Source organism: Mercenaria mercenaria, chromosome 4 (genome assembly GCF_021730395.1).
Source record: "Mercenaria mercenaria strain notata chromosome 4, MADL_Memer_1, whole genome shotgun sequence".
In the NCBI taxonomy this organism is placed as follows: Eukaryota; Metazoa; Mollusca; class Bivalvia; order Venerida; family Veneridae; genus Mercenaria; species Mercenaria mercenaria.
Window position 1 is genome coordinate 91,200,752 of NC_069364.1, and position 10,529 is coordinate 91,211,280.

The window sequence follows — 10,529 nt, forward strand, 5'->3', positions numbered from 1 at the left end:
ATTTGCAACCTTTTTAGTATTCAAGCCATATATGAAGAATCAAGGGTGAATGAATCAGCTCTGGTTACCATGGAAACGGGAACATTATACTTTTTGCGAAAAATAGCAATTTCTGAGAGTCAAATTTTACTAAAATGTTACAATTTTCTTCACACATATGGTCTCTATGTCTGAAATAGAGCACTAATTTTCATATTTGCCTGAAAAACATACCTGAAGTAATTATTTAAAACAAATATTGTCTTTCAACATTTTCACAGTTTTAGAAGCAACAATTTTATAAATACCCCCTTTTAAGATTTTACATTATCTTTAAAAATTGGTCTGCATGTATATTTTTCAACTTCTAATAGAAAAAAAGTGCACGCATCTGAATATAATACTTGTATGGATTCAGCAGAGCTATGATACCCATTTCAATTTAAGGAGGAATTTTAGTGGGTCATTCATATTTGAGCTTTTTACAGAAATTTGAAAATTGACAAAAAATGAGTTTTCAGTAAACTCATTTATGCCTAAATTACAGAATAACCTGAAATAATATTACATTGCCAGATACAGAATTGTAGCAAAACATAAGTATTTCATGTAAAATCATTTTACAAAGTTATACTGTCCAACACTTTGTCTAGAAATTAAGGAGAATGTTCCGTTACCATGGCAACGTACAAGAAAATTATAATTCAGACCTTTTTTAAAGCACTTTCTGTATCAATTTTGTATTCTATGAAACAAGAAAAGTTCATCTGCAAACTGTCAATGCATCTAACGCACCTGAAGCACATTCTGGGCAGAATTAAGAAGGATACAACCATAATAATGATCTATGAAACTTAAGGCATTGTCACAAGGTCAGTTCTCAACAACCTTGTATGCACTTTTCTTTCTTTTGGGTAAACTAATTTTGAGTTTCAAAGCAGTTGGAAATACTCATAACCAACTGATACTGGCCTTTAAGGTATTGTATGGTTACTAATCATGACTGTCCATTTTTTTTTTCAAGTTGCCATGGTTACAACATTCATTTTGCATTAAAAAACAGGGATCATCCTGGGTCAAAATTTTAGGGAGAAGTGACTTCTCCCTCCACAGAATTTAGGAAGAAATCGAGGAATTTAGGGAGAAGATTCGGCATAAAAATATCTATGTGTGTTTGTGTAAAGACAGTGTCCTTTCACCTTTGGAAATCATTTTGTTGCCATGGAAACAAATAGTAGTAAAAGCAAAATCATGTCTACTTCGCCATTTGATTTAATATATACATTTTAAATACAATTCAAAATTATGAACAAATAACAGTGTAACCCAAGACTGAAACATATCATGATATTTAAAAATAATACAGTATGTTCATGTAATAACAATCATGATGCACATTCTTCCTTTAACAATCAAATTAAATCAAATTATCTACAGAACAGTTTAGTCAATATTTTGCTAGATATAACTTTAAATGAGCCGCGCCATGAGAAAACCAACATAGTGCGTTTGCGACCAGGATGGATCCATACCAGCCTGTGCATCAGCGCAGTCTGGTCAGGATCCATGCTGTTCACTAACAGTTTCTCTAATTGCAATATGCTTTGAAAGCGAACAGGATGGATCCTGACCAGACTGCGCGGACTGCTCTGGATCTATGCTGGTCGCAAAGCCACTATGTTGGTTTTCTCACGGCGCGGCTCAAATATATTTACTTGTTTCAAACTATCAAGACAATGGCTAGACTTTTTACGGATAGCTATAATTTGTAGATTTAAGACTTTACTAAGTTTATTCAGAAAAACCCTGATCATGCACATTCCAGTGCCAGTAAATACTCAGTTAATACAAACTGCAGTTGCAGACATATCTCCTAATGCTTTTACCAAAATTTATCAAAATACACAATTAAATCTACTTTATTTATTAAAGTAAATACATGCTGGTAAAATAGCATGTTATATGCCTTGTATATCTTAGAATGAAACCTGTCTTACAGATGACAATTTTACTGGATTTCTGAAGATTAATAGATGTTGTTACATGAATGAGGTCTAAAATTAGTCAGAAAGTCAGCTAGAAACTCAGATGTTCTCTTTAATCATTGGCCAATTAGTATATATGGGCTTAAGTTATTACCTAACACAATATATGTAACTTTACAAATGTATGAATTTTCATTAAAATCTGCATTGCAACATTCTTAAAAAATAAATTTCATCAGAAAATATGATTTTATGATACAGGCTTAAGAGGGAAAAAGAATTGTAATATTTCAACAGTCTCACAAAATCAAGTATACTAATTCTACCATTGTTTTGCTATATTTTCTCAGTATTTTTTATAGATTTAAAAAATCTATATGAAATAAAATTATCTATGGTAGAAAATATACAATTAGATCTGCATATGTTTGAGTAATAAGCCTTCATGTATAATTATGCTGTAAATTGGTAACCAAATCTGATGAGAACTGCAAAACATGTGCTTTTTTTACAGATATTCAAAGACTGTCATGTGTTTATTCCATTTAGATATGTTCAAGTGCATCTTTTTCAAAATACATTAAATTCTATCAAATTTAAATATAACAAATTTAATGTTTTACATGCAAAAGTAATCAAACAGTATCAGATTTTTTTTAATTTTAATATAAAGTCAAGAATAAACTTAAGATATTTTTCAATTACAGCGTCTTTGGTTAAACAACTATCAACATTTTTAAGAAATGACATTCTAATTTTTTTCCATAAATCTGAAAAAGAAACATTAATGCAAACAACATAATTCCATCTTCAGGGTGTCCAGTGTGAGTTCTTCTATTTATGTCAAAGGCACCAATCATTATTTTGGTCTGTGGCAATCCAAAAAAGGGACAGATCTTCACTATTCAGATGTCCATAACTTATTCCAAAAACACTAATTGATGATTCCACACTTTCAGCCTCTCTATTTGGAAAACACACACACTATTTTCATAAACATTTTGCCTTCACAATGACATACTGCATTTCGAACTTGTGTCCTCTACTATAGAGATGAAATGTCATCTTGTCAACACTAAACTACCTGGATCAGACAGTTATGTCACAGACTGCACATTTGCAAGTTATAAAAAGTCTTTTTAGCAGTCCTTGTTATTTTTATTTGATACAGAATCGTGAGAAGGCTGGCTCTTCAGGTGATATCAGAGGTCTTCTGACTGCATTTACTTTTACCATGACTGTAGCTGTCACTGAAAAATAGAGATGTGAGAGAATAACAATCTGAATGTCTTTCATTTGACTATGGGTGGTGGTGGGATGGGGATAGGCTCTCCAGATAAAATATTTGTGACATCATGTTACTGGGTAGAACTACTGATTTTCTACAAGCCAGCTGGAGGGTTTCCTTTCACAAATTTGTAAATGAATAAAAATTACATACACTATTTCAATCATTTAATAAATTTTGTATGAGTAAATGTATAATATAAACATCTTTCCTTTATTCTTTTAATGAAAATAATTTATCACATAGACCTCCCCCTCCTTGAAATGATTTTAAAAGGAACAATTGTATGAAATACATTAAATACTTTTGACTTTGCTACACTTTGATTAAATTTAAGATACATGAAATTCTAAACAAAGTTCATAAATATTCTGTCAAAAAATAACATTCAATCAAGCATTTATAAAGATCTGAAATCAGACCTGATCAGACACTAAGACAAAACTATAAATAAAATGTAGATACCTTCCTTCCTTTTATTTTAATATAAGGATGATGATGATCATTCATTCTTCGAAGAATTAGTCTGGAATAAACACAAATCAAACTAAAATGGTTGTTACTGTTGTTACATTTTGACAGATACAGGATTTCATCCTTTTGAACATTATATGGACCACTTTAAAAGTAAAATATGTTTCTCATACATGTGCAGAGGGTCCTTTTCTGAAAAAGGGTATATTTTAAAATTTCAAAAACTTATCAATATTTATAGTCACAATACAAATGTATGTCAATTTAAGTTATATGAAGTCCTACTAGCTATTCTTGTATCATAGATTGAGAGGTCAAGATTTCATACTTGTATGAATATGGGCATGTGGGGGACTTTATTCTTTATTTAAATACATGTAGGCCTCTGATGTGTAAATATATATAAAAAAAAAAATATTAACTTTGACACAAACCATTTACATTCAATATGTACTTGTAAAACAGTAAAACAGGCATGCGCAGATTAAAACATGCTGACTTATGTGTAGCAATGGATGTAATTAAATGTTTTCATTTTTCAGCATTCAGTGAGTTTTTACTTCAGTAAGTCTATATTTCTACAGGTACTTTGGCAAACACATACACTGTTGCAAATGACTAAATTATGATTACCTCTCTAGAACATCCACTCACTTCATAGTTGTTTGAAACTTTATCATCAAGCAGTCATTTTCAAAAGAAACAACTCACAGCTGAAAAACAAAACAAATAAATTTTAAAACTAAAATCAGGGCTTTTTCCATTATAAATCAACCTCCAATAAAAGGAGGTAATCCCAACGAAAAAAGTATGTTTCTTCCCAAGTCTGAATATGAAATTCCCAAATGGGTTACCTTATATGGGTGTTTGATGTTTTAAAATGGTTTTGAAAATTTGTATATGTCTATATTTAGGTTATTACAACAACATTTATAGTGTTGCTCAATTACTGAAATGTAATCCATTAATATTTTACACAAAAAATATCTTTACATATAGTTTGGTTTGAAATTTCCCATTAGACAATTTCTGACAGCATTTTCCCAATTCTACTGGTGTTGGTGCATGGTATTCCCAAAATGATGGAAAAATGCCTGTAAGGTTTATCTTGGTAAAATAATAAGAAATGTATGTCCAATATTTAAGAAAATAACCTCTGTATGGTCTTTGAATCTGTTGAAGGAAGTGAGCACATATCTTGCATAGCTTGAAATGTTTACATGTCATATTAAAACATGAAATATTATGAGATTCACCTGTTTTCATTGTAGTGTTATCCTTTAACACTGATCCTTCAGTCAGTTGATACAAACTTCACTTATGGAAATAAACAGACAGATGTCTGACTCTGATGTCTATCCACAGTTTAGACTCTTTTCTGCCAGAGTATTTTTCCCAAACAATGTCGCTATTCAGCAAATTTTAAACGTGGACTTGGTTTGAAGGGACACATCCAAGCATCACATGCCCATTTAGCATAAAATCTCTGACTGTCATTGTATCTATATACTAAAAATTTGCAAAATCCGAGTAGAAATCTGAATTCAGCATAATCCAGGAAGTAAACTTAGATAAGCTCTTTGTGATTTACTAAATGAAGAGCATCAAGGGGAGGTAATAAAAATAGGAAAAATGCTCCAAATCATAAGCTTTGGCCCAAATCTACAAGAATGTGTCTGAATGACCCACTACGATTTATGTTTCTTTTTGAAATATCATCTTCCCTTTATACAAACAAATATACTTTTCTGCTGAGACCTGTGCACTTTTCAAGATGTAGAGCACAATATAAACATATTGTTTGCTCCATAAATATATTTTTTCTTGCAGATAAAAGTCTAGATCATACAAGAATCAAATAAATATTCGGAAATATTAGTTTGGTATGAAACTTTGTTCATTTGCCTTTAAAATTAACAAGTACGAAAATAAAGGACACTTTCTAGTACTTTCCAGATAACAAAATAGGCATGCACCCCTACTTTTTTGAAAATTCAGCAAGTTGGGGATTTGCATCCTCGTTTCCATGGTAACCGGGACATATATTGAAAAAATGAAAAACAGGATTTTATTAATTTTGCACCCTCTTCAAGAAAAAATCGGTTTAAAGGAAATCTGTGACTATGAGTTTCCAACTTTTTTTGGTTCTTACAGAGAATTGGTCTTAAGCAGTTACAACAAATAATGACAAAAGTGATCTAGCAATGGCATTATCATATCATTCCGTTTACATGATTGTTGTATATTTAGTCGTTATAGTGAAACATGTATTTTTTCGTATGTGTGGTGAAAATGTTATTCAATCGATAAATTCAAATTACGCATTATAAAAATTTCTTTGATTTATTTTATGCTCTTCAGTGAAATACTGAAATTTATCAGTGAAATAAAATTGATATTTTCACTGTTTCAAACATTTTTGTTTTTCACTGGTACGGAATAGAGGATAGAAAATTTCTTGCAAAATATTCTTCGGTAAAGGTATAAATGTATAAAAATAATAACAGGATCAGAAATATTTACATTCTATTATAAATAAATGTAAAAGAAATCAGGAAACATAATAGAACTATTTACATTTATTCAACAAAGTTATTCTGACGTCACGATATTATGACGTCATGATGCAATGTACGTTACGTTGCACGGACAAACTGGATATAATTTTGTTAAAACCATTAAAAATGCATAAAATAAATAGAAAATTTGTTTGTTTCAGTGTAAGATTGAAATATATTTCACTCGTGAACACCATAATTTACATTTTCACTCGTGGCTGCGCCACTCGTGAAAATATTTATTATAGTGTTCACTCGGTGAAATATATTTCTATCTTACACTAAAATAAACAAATATCCTCTATATCTTTGAACAATAATAAGATAAATAATGTCATCAGACCATCCCTAGATAATGACTGACGTCACATTGATAGCCTGAACATGAAATAAGATAACATTAAGAGAATAAATATTTTCAAAATGCATTATAATATTTGGTCGAGGTAATACAAGTCATGTACATGTTCTTAACCCATGATGTACATTATCATGGCGGTATGACATTTTATATGGTCATTCAGCAATTCATCAGCGCAAATTAAGACCGAGCTGTCATTTAAGCATTTAGTACATAGTTATCCGATTTAATTTCTGTCCGAAATATATCTATATTATTTCAGTCTTTCTCAAAACTTCAGTTTATCGGTAGCTTATTAAAGATTGTCTTGATAGGAACTTCTTTGACTTCACCAAAATGGAATACGAAATCCGATTAAATTATTTATAGTTATTAGTTAATTGATTATTTGTGTGTGTAGATCGCTTCCGCTTTTGTTGTAGCGTTGACCATACATGCTGTATCGTTGTCATCGTCTTAAAGCGACTAACCAACACATTGTGATTGTGATTTTTAAAATAAGTAGTGGCTGTTTGTCAAGTTACCTTAAAGACGCACCACAAAATAATTGTATTCTTTTGTATTTCCATGATGGTAATCATACATTTTTTGCATGGAGAAAATGAAAATAAAACAAGTTGACAGTGACATATATAAGTCCAAGACAATGTGTTTAATGTAAATATGTAGTAGTATGCACGGTGCTTCATGTATTAAGGTGAGTTTAAACCACGCTTTGTTTCTACAGTGTAAGATAGTTATTATTCTATGTTTATAAAACTATACTGAGAAGAGAATGACTGAATAAGTTTGCAGATGAAGTTGTGAAAACACATTAATTCAAGGAGGGCCTAAATTGTTCACCTGTCATTTTGTAGAATAGCTGTATTTATACCAGTATTATCAGAAAGAGTTGCACCAAGTTCAAGTGGGATGAATAAGTAGGTCACTAGGTCGCGGTGGGTCTTTAACACTACAAGTAATTTCTTGAATACCGATGGTTAAAATAAATACTATAGCCTATTTATTAACGGTTAATGCGAATGCGATAATGTTACACAATGATAGCCACACGGGAACTACATGCAGATATAGACTTGTCATAGTACGCTACTGCGGGAAATATAAAGTGGTAGTATTGGACTAGGAATTCATGGCATGATTGATATAAATATAGAACGAGACGCGACAATATACTTTCATCACGTGGGCAGCAAACCAAAACTGCGCATGCGTATATTTTGCTTCCGTCAATAAAAATAGAGCGCACACGTATCTATGGCACAAGATCACAGTTATTTGTAATAAGGAAGTGGTTACGCGGAAAATAGTTCGTCTGATTGATTGTGAATATTGGTGAATTTTTGAGTGAAAGACCTGCAATAAATGGCATAATTGAATAGAGGAGATATGAAATAGTAGTTACATGTACAATTTGACAGAATGAGAATGTCAGAATATGCATAACATGAATAACAATGCTTTTATTAAAGTGAAGTGTAAGATTGTTATAAAAATTATAAAACTAACCCGTACATCACAGGAAAGCTTGAAAAGCATAAGATCATATTAAAGTCGGAGTTTATTTAAACATAATAACGTGTCAATAGTGACACATATAAGTGAACAAGTTAGAATTAGATTAACTAACTCGTTTTGTTTTCGTTGAATCGTACTGAAGAAAAAGAAATTAAATACAGTTTTAAAAACAATTTTTTACGGGTCTGGGAAACGAACTCATGACGAAAAAGTATACTACGAATACCCTAACCGATCGGCTAACGAGGAATCACTAACTCCATCGTAAACGTAGTGTACTTACTTAGTTTTTGTTTTGTTTGTTTACATTTCAAAACGCCATTATACTACGCGATACCTAACGTGTGAGCTCTATTGATTATCATGTTCTCACTGTCACATGTTTTTTTTATAAACCGGAAAACCCTTATCAGAAATAGTAGACGAATGTTTTTAATATTTAATGTATTAGGAAAACAACGATTTTCAACGGAATTCGATGCAAAGTACAAATATAAAACATAAAGGTGAATATAGAAAACGTTTGATTTCATTAAATTTCACACCACGATGTGTGGGTTAGTCGCTTTAAAAGTGCTACAAAATATCTCTTTCATTCATCATTTAATCTTTGATAGAATTTTTTTTATTTTATTACATAAGTCACGCCTGGTAAACTACAGAGCTACCTCTTTAAGAGGTATACGGTAAACTGCTCTGTCGCAACTTCCGAGGTAGTGCACGTCGCGATAAAAGAACATCAACAGTTAATGCAACACATAGCTATCTCCTTAGCGACATGACTATCTCCTTCACGACAGAGCTATCTCTCTCAATAAAAAGTGAATAATTTTACTCCCGAACCATTTTCGGTACATATCTTATTTCCAAATGCATTGTATATTTTACAGCTATCTCACGCCTACTCGGTTTGCTTCTTAATATTAGTTAAAATGTAAATATTTGACAATGAAAGTGCTTTCATGATGAAATGGCCAAATTTACTGCAAAATCAGCTTGTTGGTAAACATCACCACGACCACAAATTAAGAATGAATTAGCAAACTTAAAGTTCTCTGTAAAGTTAAATCATATCTACATCGCCTACCATTCCCCGATTTTTTATATTCGATACACTGCTTGTAAAAATGCAAATAATATGATGACACTCACCTTTGTTGATGTTCTTTTATCGCGACGTGCACTACCTCGGAAGTTGCGACAGAGCAGTTTACCGTATACCTCTTAAAGAGGTAGCTCTATAGTTTACCAGGCGTGTAAGTGTAATTTGTCTTCCACAAATTTCAAGTTTGTAACATTGCACCCGAACCAAAACCAAAACAGATTTAAAGCTAAAAATGTTATTACCTGTAGACTTAGAGCTTCCTTTACATTTTGACGGGATCAGGAATTTCTTGTTCCGGCGGCGGACGGGGTGACAGATTCAACATTTTTCAACCATTGAAGCATACTAGACTTACTAACTGAGTCAATGTTAGGTAGTTATTTCTTACGTGTTACAGCATGTATCGACATATTCTTAGAAAAGATTAGAATGATGAAAATTATTATTGATCAATTTCATGTTCTGTATTAGTCGCACGTGCCACTGCTGTTTTAGAATAATTAGACAAGCGCTTTTCATAATAAGACTTCAAACACCTGTTTTATTTCAATCGATCATTTTACACTCCGTTACACTTTACCTAACCATAGTGTCAATTAACAATAAGTTGAACTGTCCTACTTTTTATTTAACAGGGTCATTTAACGAGCTGTTTTGACTGACAGGCGGTACTAGATAGTGACACAAGCGGTGCTTACGATTTAAAAAAAGATTTCTTTTTGAAATTGAAAATGCGCGAATTAAAGCCCACACGAAACTGTCTAAATTGCATTTTGTTTGAAATTTCATGCAAGCGAATTTAAATGAGTTCACAGTACATGCCTGCTTTCTGCGGACACAAAAACACAAGTGGTCAGGTAATCTTTGGTTTTTGCAAAAGTTTTTTGAAAGAACATTTACTAACTCATTATGCAAAATGTTAAAATCTTCATGGTCAATGTAACTAAGATAATAACACATTGTATATGTGTGTACAATATGTCGCGGAGCCACAGTGGCCAAGTGGTTAAGGATGCTGACTTTAAATCGCTTGCTATTCACAGATGTTGGTTCAACCTTCTAGGGCGTTGAATTCTTCATCAAAAGAGGCAATCAAGCTGGCTTACGGAAGGCCGATGGGGTCTTCCTCCGCCATGAAAAGCTGGACAGTCGCCATATAATCTATAATTTTATCGGTGTGACGTTTAAATAAACAACATTATGTCAGCGTTTTATATTATATAATTATCTTTCTATGTAAATTTTATAAAATGTAACGATA

The 10,529-nt window shown here is 31.9% G+C and overlaps 1 protein-coding gene and 1 long non-coding RNA gene across 2 annotated transcripts in view; one reads left to right on the plus strand and one right to left on the minus strand.

The window, feature by feature from the left end:
- LOC123552425 (uncharacterized) overlaps window positions 1-10,529 on the plus strand; it is a 270,191-nt gene that overhangs the window by 89,561 nt on the left and 170,101 nt on the right. The gene's annotated exons all lie outside the window — the stretch shown is intronic.
- Window positions 2,660-5,305, minus strand: LOC123546676 (uncharacterized). The gene is made up of 4 exons (XR_008370731.1): window positions 4,983-5,305; window positions 4,360-4,439; window positions 3,718-3,778; window positions 2,660-3,214 (listed from the first exon to the last, which is right to left on the minus strand). It is a non-coding gene; the product is annotated as an uncharacterized LOC123546676 (long non-coding RNA).